At 45.5% G+C, this 15,000-nt stretch overlaps 1 protein-coding gene and 1 long non-coding RNA gene across 4 annotated transcripts in view; one reads left to right on the top strand and one right to left on the bottom strand.

Annotated features, from left to right (window-relative positions):
- Positions 1-15,000, top strand: part of LOC143519561 (uncharacterized) — a 90,886-nt gene that overhangs the window by 30,585 nt on the left and 45,301 nt on the right. The gene's annotated exons all lie outside the window — the stretch shown is intronic.
- On the bottom strand, positions 5,779-7,277 carry LOC143519559 (uncharacterized). The gene is made up of 2 exons (XR_013132471.1): positions 6,790-7,277; positions 5,779-6,705 (listed from the first exon to the last, which is right to left on the bottom strand). It is a non-coding gene; the product is annotated as an uncharacterized LOC143519559 (long non-coding RNA).

The following is a 15,000-nucleotide window of genomic DNA, read 5'->3' as shown; positions in this document are numbered from 1 at the left end:
ATTTTTTTATTTTTTCGCTCTCTCGCTCTTTTGCTTTTTTTCCCCCCCGTGCTTTTATCAGCGCTCTACATCTCCTCCGTCATTAGTTATTAATCATATTTTTCGGCAAAGCCATCATTTCATGTAGAATATCTGAGGAATTTAATGATTTTTATCCTGCTTGAAATGATATCAGTGCGGTTGACCACTACCTTAATTGAACTTTTCTTTCTTTTTTGGAAGATAATGTCACAGCAAGATAAATGAGCTACCATGTAACTTTTGCTCACAAAAATGATGCAAGAGGAAAAGCTGTGTGTGTGTGTGTGTGTGTGTGTGTGTGTGTGTGGGTGTGGGTGTGGGTTGGGGGGGGGGGTACTCGGTCCTTGTGTGCAGTTTTGAGCATGTATATATTTGTGTTTGAGTGTGTGTCTGTACTGTTATGGCTGTGTATGTGTAGTTTTGTGTTTCGTTGAATGGTGTAAGCCAGGGGTGCTCATTACGTCGATCGCAATCGACCGGTCGATCGCGAAGGAAGTGTCGGTCGATCGCGAAGGAATGTGCGTAGATCGCGTCACATAAAATAGTAGTAGATGAATCGCACATCTGCACTGACGGTTGTATTTTGATTGACATTCACAGTAGCCAATCTGCAATCCACTCAACAAATTACGTTCGCCACCCCCCCCCCGCTCAACAAATTACGTTCGTGTGTGTGTTTAAGAGAGTAGCGGCGACACTGCCTGGGAAAGTGCGTTTTTGACCAAGAACCTACTCCAACCTATGCAGACACATTACCTGTTACCTGTGACCTGTTACCTGTTACATGTTACGTGTTACGTGTTCCTTACAGTGGTCAAATACTACTGTATACCAGTACACAATATATCAGGAGAAACAACAGAGCGTTCAGTTGTCTCTGGTTCAGTTCAGTAGACACCAGAGAGAACCGTCCTTAGCCCTGGAGGAGACCTGAGGGCAAAGGCACACACACACACACACACACACACACACACACACACACACACACACACACACCCTTTACAATCGCTGGAACAGGCATCCCAAGCTTAGTGGTTGTGTGTGCATTTAATAACTTTAAAGTACACCCTCTATACCTATCGTTATATTGTCTTTTGATTTAGGTGACGTACGATTTGAGCGCTTTGTGGTACAAATTCTTGAAAGTTCCCTAAAAAACACATGGCTTTATTGATTTTCTGATTTGTTTTCCCCTCTGAGAAGTGAGTAACAGTCCTGCTGGGAGTGCAGACGTGTTCTCCTGCAAGCTCACTGGCCTGGAACTGCCCCTAAATTAAACAGCTACACTCCGCTCTCAGCTCTGCGCAAGCGCATTTATTTTGCCAACATTTTGCAGTTCTTAATAAATTTCTCTGATGCATCTTGCCACCCAGTTCGGTACTGCTGGCAGTGAACGCCCCCCCCACCCCGGGACGCCGTATAATTAATGCCGCTCAGCTATGCTAGCCCCGCCCTCTCAGAAACAAGGGCCGAGCATCGAAGCCATGCCCACCTGACCAGAGAACAGCGGGTGCCCGTGACATCACAGCCGTGGGTGTGGCTAAAGGGACACACAGACACCCCCCATTCCCCCCCCCCAATACTCTGTGCGTTGTGTTCCGCACTGCTGGCTCTGGTTGGCCCTCATCAGCGCCGTTTTGGTCGATTGTGGAAGTCGAATTGCCGCTGGCGGTCGGCTCTGAGGGTTCCTCTCATCGCCTATTCAGTCCAAGTTTGACATGATATATTCTTAAACCACAGGATTTTTTGTTCGGGTTTCACGCACCGAGGCAGTGAGCCAGGCTAACATTATATTTAGCCACGCAGAAAGTCACTTTCATGAAAACAGGTGGAACATTCGTCATTACCGTGATGTTACTGCGTGCCATTTTATGGAAGGAGGAACCCAAAGAGGCGCGAGTCACTCCGAATCCAGCGTCTTCCGTGAACTTGGGTCTTCAGCAAGCGGAGGTCTCTCTTCATCTTCTTTCGCACAGGCGACAAACGCTCACGTCACGTGAACGCGCGTGGGCAGCGGCGGGCCACAGAGGGGCGATCGTAGACCGCGCTCAGCCGGTGCCGGTTCTCCACGGCGGGCCCGGCGCGTCCTTGGCCTTTGAGCGGCGCGCGCGCGCGTGATGATGCCAGTTCAGAGCCGTCTTCTGAACGGTGAGTCAAGACTTCGAGGAAGATGACCGCCTCTGCTCTGACCGCTGCTTCATGTGAGGCGCGTAAGCCGAGCCCGTTCCCAATAGAGCGGTGACTCCTGTGAACCACGTGACCCTGTGTCTCCTGTGCCCAGCTCACACATGGCTACTGCCCCCGAGAGGTGTCCCCTACACCTGCACCTACACCTCCACCCACACCCCCTCCTTCCTGCTGGGGCTCCGTAGCAGATTTATTATGCTTCAAAAAAAAAAGTCGGGGCAAATACCCACTTCCTCTCTTCTTTCTAAACTTATTATGTACATCTTTCATTCTCTCTCTTTCTGTCTGCCTCTCCTTTCTTTCAGTTCAAGTCAAGGTGCTCTGCATGCCTGACAGATAAGGCTAGGTTTGTATTTTTGTATTGCCAGCACCTCTTGAGTTTGAGAGAGTGACAGAGTAATACAACAACAGTGGCTGAACATAGTAGAGTCTGGGACAAAGAGCAGAGACTAAAGATGAAGCTCCAATCTGCTCTGCAGTGTGAGGAGCAAGAAAACCAAGATGAAATGAAAAGGCTCAGGTAAAGTGTGTGTGTGTTTGTGTGTGTGTGTCCTGACATTGTCACTCACTGTCTCTCCTGTGGGTACATATTGTATTGTGCTCCCCGCAGGTGTGGACATTTCACTTTTTTTCTTCTTCTACCATGAGTTCCCTTGAATTTTGAACACCCACAGAAAGTGCAGCTGTTTCTGAATTGCTTTGTTTGCGCTGTCGGTAATCTGGCTATCTCTGTTGTTTTGGCAGCCAAGGTTTCTTGTGTCTTCTGGCTTCTGTAGACAGACGGGGCTCAGTGAGCCTGAACTTCAAGGTGGTTCAGAGCTCTCGTCTCTTTAGGGACAGATAACATTGCATTTTACTTTGTGATTTTGATTGAGATTCACAATAAACTGCACATTTTCCCTCGGATGTGTTGTAATTAGTGTTATTCTGCGGTTTTACTCCTAAGACTTTAAGATGGTTGTGTGTGTTGGCTCACGACTGGCCGAGTCGGGGGACTATTTCCTTAGTTCTTGGTCTTTCAGAGTTGTGGTATAAATGAGGGCTTTTTATATATAAAAAAAATGTTTTCAGAACTTGTCTGCTCTTTTCTGTATCCTTATAATGAATGGGTACTGGCCTAAGTCCGTCCAGCATACACTGGTTATGGTGTTTCTGTGAACTTAAAACCTTTTTCCACATCTCTTTCCCTATCCTTCTCCCCTTCTCTCTCCTTCTCACGTTCTCTCACTCTCTCTCTCTCCTCTCTTTTGCTCATTTTCTCTCTTCTCCGGTTCTGCAGACCCGCTATGGAGCTATTATAGTGTCACCAGAACCTGAACCTGAAATCATTATTACTTGAAAAAACAGTCTGTAAAATCCTCGCAGGTATGCAAAAATTCGAGTTAAAATTCAGGTTCAGGTCGAAATTCAGGTTCGGGTCGCAATTGAGGTTCGGGTCGCAATTCAGGTTCGGGTCAAAATTCAGGTTCGGGTCGTAATTCAGGTTCGGGTCGAAATTCAGGTTCGGGTTGTAATTCAGGTTCAGGTCGAAATTCAGGTTCGGGTTGAAATTCAGGTTCAGGTTGAAATGCGGTTCATCCGGGATATGTAGGATGAGCAAACAAACTCAGAGCTAATCGAACTGCATCTGGCCAATCACAAAACATATCAGAGGTCATTAAGAGGCGCGTCTTTCTGCTAAATTTCCTGTAAGAGTGCGGTCCCTGTTTGGCGTGTAAGTAGCATGTAAGCAGCACGAAAGTGACCACTGTGCCACCCAGAAATGGCACCTTGTGGCAGCTGCCACATAATCGTGGCACTTAGTGTGACCAGTGCTGCGTGACTGTGGTCTCCGTTGTCCAGAAACGCCGCCTGCCTCTGCTGACAGACATCTAAAGACTCTTGGGTGACTCTGCGTATCGGCCACTCGCTTAAAATCATCCCGACGAGCTCCGAATCGCCATTTGTTGAAATGAAGATGGTTCATAACTTTTGTTTAAAAATTATGTTGAGTGAAATACTAGCCGACATCCAGCTAGACAGCTCTATATTACTAGTTCAGAATACTGTTTAGCGATAACGTCGAATTAAGATTATAGGAGGGTACGTGAATCTACAGTGGTAGACCATTAACGACAGCACTAAATTTAAAGGGTTTATAGATGTATGGTTATCAGTGAATGTTCCTACACGCCATCAGCGTCATTTAAACCTCTGCGAGCGAATGGCATCGCATTTAGTATTTGTGCAATTTGTAGTATATTTCGCTTTGTATTGGTTTATATTGTTAGTCTAGATTACGTCTGTTACGACCCCACGATGTCATGGGTCTAGGTTTGGGGTGTGGGGTAGTAGCATGTGCGTAGTGGACAAGATGAAATTAAAGAAGAACGCGAAAACCAGACGGATACGTAAGAAAACGCTTTACTGCAGAGTGGTAATGGGTAGAAGAGCCTTTTCTACGCAGCAAAACACTGAACAGACACGTACGTACAAAAATACACGATTGACCATAAACCAACCAAGGAAAGGAGCAGTAGACGGCACCAAAGAAAAGAAACAAACAAAATATACTACACTAAGTTAACAAAGCAAGACTCACACCTTACTAACATAAATAAAGAAAATATATCTACGACGATAATCTCAAACAAATATACATACACGGTGCCCGCCTCTATACTGGTGTTTCTTATAAAATATCCCTGCATGGGTGTCTATATAATTGTGCACATGCTACTACGTTCTTACTCCATGGTGGCGATTTTCACAACGCTATTCATGACAAAAGCTATCGCACAAACCCTCACCTCTCACATGAGAATCATGAGCTACAGTTTCTCAAAAGTCACACACAACCGTAAAGGCAATAAATGCTCGCGTCGCCTCCCGGCAACTTCCAGCAACTCCGTCATGCAGATTATGAAGCCGAATATCCTCCCCCTCATCCAAATCACGATCTTCGATTGGCCGACATAATCCACCCGTACCGAGGCAATCCACCTGTTAAACCAAAATTAACCGAAAGAGAAAACAACCTCCCCAAAATCCACAGTTCACGTAACACCGCAGCATCAGCCATCAACCACCGAGCGGCTACTGCCACTCATTGTCTACCACTAATCTAAATTCGACATTATCGTTAAAGAGTATGTGTTCTGTATGAGAGTATGTGGTGTGTGCATGGGCAGTGGCGTGCACAGACATTTTGGGGGGCAAGTGCTGGGGGGAAGGGGGGGGGGCACTTTTTAGCGCACGTGGAACAATTCATTATAAAAAAATTACAAGCGCATGTTGAATGAAATTTGACTTTTATTAGTAACATTCTCTAAACGTGAGTTTTCAATGGAAAAAGTCACACCGCCAACTGATAAAATCCATATCCAATATTAACTATAGTCATTGTCCTTCAGTTAACTTCTGTTTACCCTCCACTGTCTGCAGGCATTGTTGCATATATTTTGCAATTAGTAAATCAATATAGGCTTACAATTAAGACAGTAAAAAGACCAAAAAGTACGAGAATGAGTTATAGGCTACTGACTGTTGTCATTACACGAATGCAGATGGACATTTTTCACAGGTAATGGGGAACTTCCCGTTTCTTCTTTCACAAACGAATGTGTTAATTTATGTTGCCTAACAAAACGTATACAACAGAAAACGTTCAGCTTAACACATAGATTTGCAAACTCTACCTTAATTATTTGTATGTGGTCGTCCTCACGTTATCTATCACTGATTTGGGCTAGTGCGACTAGTTTATCAGGTGACCATCGGCTAAAAATGCTTAGTAGTTTGGTGCTGTATGAGACATTTTACTGCACAACAAAATGATTTCACGTTGGGCTTAGAGGACAAACGGTACGATTTGACTTGATGTGTATGTGACCTGGCTGGTGGGGACGGGAGAAGAAGTCTATCTGTGAGCGTGTGTGCTGTGCTGAAGACGCTTCCTTCCACTCGCTGAACTGAACTGCTGCTGCAGCGCATCTGGTGTGACAAAGGAATAGAGAGGTCGGGTGTGTGCGAGGTGGTGGCGCATTTCAGGGCATTGTTTTTAATCGCTCAGGTTTTCAAAAGATCATTTCAAACCGACCTCAGTAAAATGATAATAATAAAAAACGAAGTTTCAAAAGGGCACTTTCGTTGATAAAGGGCAGAGTTGGGGTCTAATTGTGCACGCCACTGTGCATGGGTAAGTTTGAGTGTTTTCGTGTTTATCTGTACTCGTTCTCTGGTATGTTCGCTTTAGTCATCCGTGTAGCGGACCACTTGGATTAATCACACAAACAATGCTCGGAGCTTCGACTGGTGTATCTTTATTCTCTCCTCCTTTCGCCACCGACATTTGACACCGTGAAAACTACAAAATGTGGCAAAAAATAAAAAATAAACACAAATGCCCTAGCACCATACCTCACAGATAATGTGTAGAACAGGGTCCAAACTTTAAATGCGTCACTCCTAGCAAACTTGCACATGAACTCAACTTTATGTTATGAGCCGCAGCTCTTACTGAAAACAAAACAACAATCACATCTCCCTTCGTTTTAAATTAAATAAATCACTCTTTTGGATTAATGCAATTTTTCTTCCTACCTCCTTCTGCTTCCAAGGGCGCTAAGTTTGAACTTTGTTTTACATTTGACATACAACAACACAAAAAAAACGAAGCCAACTACAGTAAAATATCTTCCACAAGTGTCAACAAGGAATATAACAAGTAATTCGTTTGTTCTTGTGTTTTTTCAAACTCTGGAGCAACGTACATCGAACGCGCACAGAAGAACTCGCGCTGAAGAGCTCGCGCTGAAAGTCTCGTGCCGAAAGTTTAGTTCAGCGATAACAGGAGGTAGCAGAATAATCAAATATTCAATAATAAACAAATAAATAAATATAAGGCTGTCATTTACAATCCGTGTTGTGTCGCTGTAGTGGTTTGTGGTGTCGTCTAGTTTAGTCATGCTTCATCATGATCGTGCTGTCCGTGTGTCTTCTATTATATTAACGTAGTTAATTTAATGTTAAATGTGAAACCCCTTATATAAAATGCTCTTCTCATCAAGTGTCCTCCCACTGATAACACTTCACCCTCACGTCACAACATAAAACAGATTTATTACAGATTGTTCATCAGTGAACGTTCATCACGCCATCAGCGTCATTTAAACCACTGCGAGCGAGTGGCATCGCATTTGTAGGATTCGTGGAAATGAAGATGGTTTATATTTTTTGTTTGTTAATTTATGTTGGGTGAACGATTCGGAGCTGACCGACAGCTCCAAACTACGAGTTCAGGATGCTGTTTAACGATTATGTCGGGAGCCGCTCGGCTGACAATCTAGACTAACAATATAAACCAATACAAAGCGAAATATACTACAAATTGCACAAATACTAAATGCGATGCCATTCGCTCGCAGAGGTTTAAATGACGCTGATGGCCATTCACTGATAACCATACATCTATAATAATAAACCCTTTAAATTTAGTGCTGTCGTTAACGGTCTACCACTGTAGATTCACGTACCCTCCTATAATCTTAATTCGACGTTATCGCTAAACAGTATTCTGAACTAGTAATATAGAGCTGTCTAGCTGGATGTCGGCTAGTATTTCACTCAACATAATTTTTAAACAAAAGTTATGAACCATCTTCATTTCAACAAATGGCGATTCGGAGCTCGTCGGGATGATTTTAAGCGAGTGGCCGATACGCAGAGTCACCCAAGAGTCTTTAGATGTCTGTCAGCAGAGGCAGGCGGCGTTTCTGGACAACGGAGACCACAGTCACGCAGCACTGGTCACACTAAGTGCCACGATTATGTGGCAGCTGCCACAAGGTGCCATTTCTGGGTGGCACAGTGGTCACTTTCGTGCTGCTTACATGCTACTTACACGCCAAACAGGGACCGCACTCTTACAGGAAATTTAGCAGAAAGACGCGCCTCTTAATGACCTCTGATATGTTTTGTGATTGGCCAGATGCAGTTCGATTAGCTCTGAGTTTGTTTGCTCATCCTACGTATCCCGGATGAACCGCATTTCAACCTGAACCTGAATTTCAACCCGAACCTGAATTTCGACCTGAACCTGAATTACAACCCGAACCTGAATTTCGACCCGAACCTGAATTACGACCCGAACCTGAATTTTGACCCGAACCTGAATTGCGACCCGAACCTCAATTGCGACCCGAACCTGAATTTCGACCTGAACCTGAATTTTAACTCGAATTTTTGCATACCTGCGAGGATTTTACAGACTGTTTTTTCAAGTAATAATGATTTCAGGTTCAGGTTCTGGTGACACTATAATAGCTCCATAACCCGCCTTGTCCTTGTCCCTCCTACCCAGGTCTAATTACGTTTGACCCGACCCGACCTTCTGCCCTTCTGATGTGTCTGTAGGCTGGCCTCCCTCCTTCACCTTTTGACCTTCCCTCCCACAGTTCCAGCTCATTAGAGTGTCCCTCGCAGGCCACCGCACCCCACCACGGCTTACCTCATCCTCACGCTGCCATAACCTTCTTGGATTATAGACATTTTTACACACTGTTAAACCCTGATACAAGGGGGAAAGAAAGCAATGAATTGTGGTTAAAATGGTCTGGCATTAGGACTGGGGGCACATCAAATGTGCAATTAGGGTGCGGGGTGGGTGTGTGTGTGTGTGTGTGTGTGTGTGTGTGTGTGTGTGTGCGCGCGCATGCGTGTATCGGGAGCCATCAGATGAAAAAGTGGCTTTTTAAAATCTCTCCATTTGCTGAACCTGCCGTGTCTCCAACGCTGCTGTCTATATTTACTCTTACGTCAGGCTGTTCACAGTGTGCCTCCATTTTATTTTGCCTCATTTTCCTCCCCACTGCCGATTGTTATTTAAATATGGCGAATTATTTTCCAAGCTTCTTTAGAGGGGCCTCAAAAACTGCTTCTCATTTGAGTTTAAAAGCCCTTTTGAGCTCCAGCTGTAAACAAATTTGCTGAAACGCCTGTCAGACGACTTCGGTTCGGTTGTTTGGGAAGTTTAAATGCTTGTCTGGCACTCTAGTGTTTGTGCTGGCCTTCTGGAGGTTTTATCTCATTTAAGTATGAGCCTGTTGGCCCATCGCGGGTAAGATGCATTTACCTGAAACCGCCATACTCTGGAGCTGATGTCCGCTAGGGAGCTGTGGAGTAATTGATCACAGTAGCTGGGACTGTGCAGTGTAGTAAAGCTCTTTGGGTCTTGGGCGCACAGACCCATCAGCCTGTTATTTTACGTTTGAAACCCTAACTATGGAGGCAGAAATCAAAGCGGCAAAACTGGGGGGTTCGTTTGTCTTATTTCAGTGTGAACGAGTCTGCTATTCCATATTAATTAGCATTTAATTGAATGGTAAATGCAGCCATTAGGCAATCCTGGATTTCATGAACACAGGCGAACACACACACCCACACACGCACACACACACCCTGTCTCTATCTCTCTCTCTTTCTGTCTGTTCCCTCTCTCCCTCCCTCCCAGCACAGATTTAAGGGCAGGGGGCTGTGCGTGTTGTCTGAGCTGGGGGAGATAGTGGATAGGGGGCCTTTATCAGACAGGCAGAACGACTGGCTGCTATTGTTTCTGCCTGTTCACAAAGCCTTGTAATTAGCCTGCATGCTAACGAGGAGTGAGGTGAAACTGCAGTCACTCAGACTGGCTTGGTTTTAGGCTTATGTTGGGTGCATTGTTCCACTTCCTCAATCTGCCCATTGTCTCTGACGGCCGATTGGCTCACCAAAGTCTCTTTTTGTTCACTGCAGCTGAGTAATCTTTATATCCTTTTAATGGTTCCTGTGTTAACTTCCGTATTGTTCAATTTGAAGTTGCCGTCCCTTTTGTGAAGTTTTGTTTTGTAGCTGGAGTTCCTAGTCAGAACTACACGAGTCTGTAGCATGCATTTGTTTAACGTAATATTTATATTCATCTCACACACATATGAACACGTACATATATACCCACATGTGACTGTAGCAGGCCTGACACTGTGTGTAATATAGTGTACACACAGACCATGATTTCATACACTAATTAGGTAAATATGTTAGAGTGCTGCACTTGTATGTCGAGCTAATTTGCCAGATTGTGAGATCGAGTCCACTCAGTTGTCTCTTGTGGACATATGGAAGGTTTGATGTCTGTAAATGAAGATGCTATTAAATTTCCATCTAACACAATACCTTATTTTCACTAGTGTTTATTTTTCACTTATTAAAGTATACAATTTGTCTCTGATATTGCTAAATATAATGTATCAAGAGTCATTAGCTGGGATGTGGGAATGTCTGTTGAAAAACGAGGATATGCTGGGTCGTTTATGCACCACTGACTCTGTAGAGAAGCCCCTGCTTGCTAACTGTGTGTGAGTGAGTCCTGTTGGGTGCATCGTATATGACTGTACAGCATGTGTCCTGCGTGAGAGGGGTGCTTCATATCCCTGATCACTCAGCTTTGATTAGCATATTTCAGCCCTGCCCTATTGAGATTCTCCTTTGTCAGGCTCCTCCCCTTTGTTTTAGTTTTTTTTCCCCTGTCTGTATTCATGTTAGTGCCACATAACGCTGGGATACTGTGTCCACTTAAACAACGTTCAACACGTTCTTTGGCAGAAGGTTCCACCAGTCACCTCATAACCAAAAACTGTTCACCAACCAGGGAGAATTCACCAAGGCTTGACATTAACTGTTTCTCTGGTGCCTTTGACACCCAAATACCCCCCTTGACTTCAACATTGACGTTCTTCCTGTTAACAAAACTGCTTACTGCAAATCAAGTTCAGGTTTAAAGTTCAATTTGTCACACGCAACCCATGATACGATCGTGGGCCCTAGTGAAATCAACACACCACACAAGTGAAGCGATAGTGTGAGATTAAACAGGCAAGGCAAAAATTTTCATCGGCACTTGGAAATTAGTGCTCGGTGAGCTCTGACAGGAACAGGGACAGGAACCACAGGATGGAAGCACGAACAGCGGAGGAACAGCAGATTAACAGCGAACCAGCGAACCAGTCGACCAATCCATAGTGTTTCCATAGCAGCCCGTGCGTCTACCGAAACTCTGAAGCCAGCCACGCCGACGTTCATCTTTTCTACCATGAGCAAAGCGGATCTTTTGTTTGCTGCAGCCGTGCAACAGCGGGAGGGTGCGAGTAGTCTCATTTTCATCTCATTTTCGTCTCATCTTCGTCTCATCTTCGTATCTTCGTCTCGCGTTCGTCTGCACGTTGGCCGGGTCGCGTGCTGCCTTTTGGGAGACTGCCGCCATGTTGCTTGGCCACCTCACGTTACAGATGTTGGGCTGATTATCTTGTACGCTGCCTCTCTGTCGAGCGAGCTCCGCGATCATCTCCTCCTGCCCAATCACGGCTGCTGCCGAACACGGATGGCGCGCCCGCTTGGCAGCAGCCCTCGCACCCAGACGACACGGACATGGACACACACACCCCCTCCCCCCTGATTTTAAACGCTGGTGAACTGGTAGGGAAGTGCAGTGCGGTGGTGTTCATTAGTGTGGGTTTCTGTCACCCGTGCTCAGACAGCCTGTTCAGGTTCATCCAAACTCTCAAATTCCATCTCTCTAGTTACTGGGAGAGATGATATTTGCTGTGTGTGTGTGTGTGTGTGTGTGTGTGTGTGTGTGTGTGTGTGTGTGTGTGTGTGTGTGTGTGTGGGTGTGTGTGGGTGTATGTGTGTGTGTGTGTAGAGGGAAGAAGATAGAGAGAGAGAGACATCTCATTTACACAAATGCCAACACACACACATTTTGTAGTCATCTGCCTTGAAACCTTTGGATTGAGATAAAGTTTTCTCTCAGATCAGAGTTTAGGACGGAAGAGTAATTACAGGACTTTGGAGAGAACATGAGAATGCATATACTCACACACACAAGCATACACACATGCGCACACACACACTCACCGGCCACTTTATTAGGTACACCTGTCCAACTGCTCATTAACGCAAATGTCAAATCAGCCAATCACATGACAGCAACTCAATGCATTTAGGCATGTAGACATGACCAAGACGATCTGCTGCAGTTCAAACCGAGAATCAGAATGGAGAAGAAAGGTGATTTATGTGACTTTGAATGTGGCATGTTTGTTGGTGCCAGATGAGATGGTCTGAGTATTTCAGAAACTGCTGATCTACTGGGATTTTCACACACAACCATCTCTATGGTTTACAGAGAATGGTCTGGAAAAAAAAAATCCAGTGAGCGTCAGTTCTGAGGGCGCAAATGCCTTGTTGATGTCAGAGGTCAGAGGAGAATGGCCAGACGGGTTCAAGCTGAACGGCAACAGTACCAATTGAGAATCGTGTCAACGCCACAGCCCTGAGTATTGTTGGTGACCATGTCCACCCCTTTATGACCACGGTTGACTTCCAGCAAGATAACGCCTGGCCTCCACAATCCTCCACAGTCACCAGATCTCAGTCCAGTAGAGCACCTTTGGGATGTGGTGGAACGGGAGATTCACACCATGGATGTGCAGCAACTGTGTGATGTTATCATGTCAATATGGACCAGACTCTCTGAGGAATGTTTCCAGTACCTGTTGAATCTGTGATACGAAGGATTAAGGCAGTTCTGAAGGCAAAAGGGGGTCCAACCCAGTACTAGCAATGTGTACCTTATAAAGTGGCCAGTGCGTGTACATGTGCACACACACACTCAAGCATACACACACAAGCATACACTCATGTGCACACACCCAAGCATACACACACAAGTATACACTCATGCGCACACACCCAAGCATACACACACAAGCATACACTCGTGCACACACACAAGCATACACTCGTGCACACACACAAGCATACACTCGTGCACACACACAAGCATACACTCGTGCACACACACAAGCATACACTCATGCGCACATACACAAGCATACACTCATGCGCACACACCCAAGCGCATACAAACAAGTATACACTCATGCTCACACACCCAAGCATACACACACAAGTATACACTCATGCGCACACACTCAAGCATACACTCATGCTCACACACCCAAGCATACACACACAAGTATACTCTCATGCGCACACACTCAAGCATACACACTTTTCACTTTTCATGTGAAGCTCATTTTCCTACTCCTCTCTTCCTCTCATTCTCTCCTTCATCATCATCTTTGTGGTGTTCAGTGTTCTTAGACCTATGCCTTTTCTCCACTCACTGCTCGACACACTGCCCCATAATCCATTGCTACGTTAGTGCGCATCTTCACGACGCCCTCAAGGCACCAAGTGGCCATAGACAGAAAGTTGAGGGCGAAGTTTTGCATTTTCTGTCGTCTCCTCATTAAATTAAAAGGCATTCAGATTTACTCACACACACACACACACACACACACACACACACACACACACACACATGCATGCGCATACACGCACGCTTAACTGTTCCCTGCTGGTGTTGGCATTCAGGCATCTGCTGTTCCGTGTGGTGTGTGTCAGTGATAAACGAGGCTTGGTTGAGCTTGGCCCCGGGGACCAATCCCTGCAGAGCGTTCACCTGTCGCCAGGTAACCGTCGCCGTGGTGAACCTGTCACCACGCCAACCTATCGCTAAGGCAAAAACCTGTCACCATGGTGAAACTCTGCTTCTGTCACTGCCACTGCTGGGAGCTCATCCGTTACTAAGCCCCTATTTCCCTGTGTGTGTGTGTGTGTGTGTGTGTAAATTGACATATTGATGCACATTTGCAGTATTTGTATGCAAACCAGTGAACAAGGCTTTATATTCATGGAGCATTTGATGTGTGATGCGCTCCGTCATGTTCTTATCTTGCCCTTTTTGAAGTGTTTTGTGTGTGTGAAAGAATGTGTTTTCCCTGAGGTTGTACCTCGAGGTGTGTGTGTGTGTGTGTGTGTGTGTTTCTTCATCATTATCTGCCTCTTACTGAACCGTTCCCCAAGTGTGTGCGAGTATGTGTGTCTGTGCGTGTGTTCACTCTGATCTACACTAATCTATTCACATTTCCACAGCAGGGGGGCAGGACTGAGCAGCGTTAACTGGGCATGAGATTAGGGCAGGAGGGGAGGGGGCACAGATCTCCAGCTAAGTGGATCAATTTTTAATTTGGCCCAAGCGTGTGTGCGTGTGTGAGAATCGCCTCTCAGATACTGCAGCTGAAATTCAGACTTTCTGTCCAGGGTTTCAACTTTCTGTAAACTTCACACCCTGTATATCTGTAGTGTAGAATATGATCATATTCTGTTGGTTATCCTATTTACAATAATGTTAGAGCACCTGAAATGGCTGTATAGTCATTGTCTCTTGAAAACACTTGAAATGAAATGTTTTCATCTGATTTAATCAAATCTGGAAAGTTGATCGTCAGGTCAGTCCAGCTTCAAACTTCAGGTCATCTCCTATTTTTTATGCAATATTTTGGCACTCAGGAAGTATGGAAATGTTTTCATGGTTGGGGTCAAGTTAGTTGAAGTGTGGAAGATGAGAGGTAGAGAGACGGAATGAGAGAGAGATGGAGAGAGAGAGCGCTGAGGCTTTTATCCGTGTGCTGCCGTGCGCTCTGAGTTGGAGTGGTAATGATATGATGGTAATGGCCGTGTGTTTGCTCTCAGAAATGCCTCTCAGCTCCGAGTGCAGACCGAAGGCTCTCGGGTGCGTTCGCCGAGTGCCTGGAGCCGTGATGGAGGGGCCTCTCACGGGCACTTCAAAACACAAACCAGTTCACGCAGCAGCCTCCCGGCGCTGGGAAGAAACGTGCCACGGTCTGCGCGTGTGCTGTTTATGCGTGCGTG

This window comes from Brachyhypopomus gauderio, chromosome 7 (assembly GCF_052324685.1).
Source record: "Brachyhypopomus gauderio isolate BG-103 chromosome 7, BGAUD_0.2, whole genome shotgun sequence".
NCBI lineage: Eukaryota > Metazoa > Chordata > Actinopteri > Gymnotiformes > Hypopomidae > Brachyhypopomus > Brachyhypopomus gauderio.
Note: the sequence above shows the minus strand (reverse complement) of the source record. Positions and strands in the feature narration are given on the sequence as shown.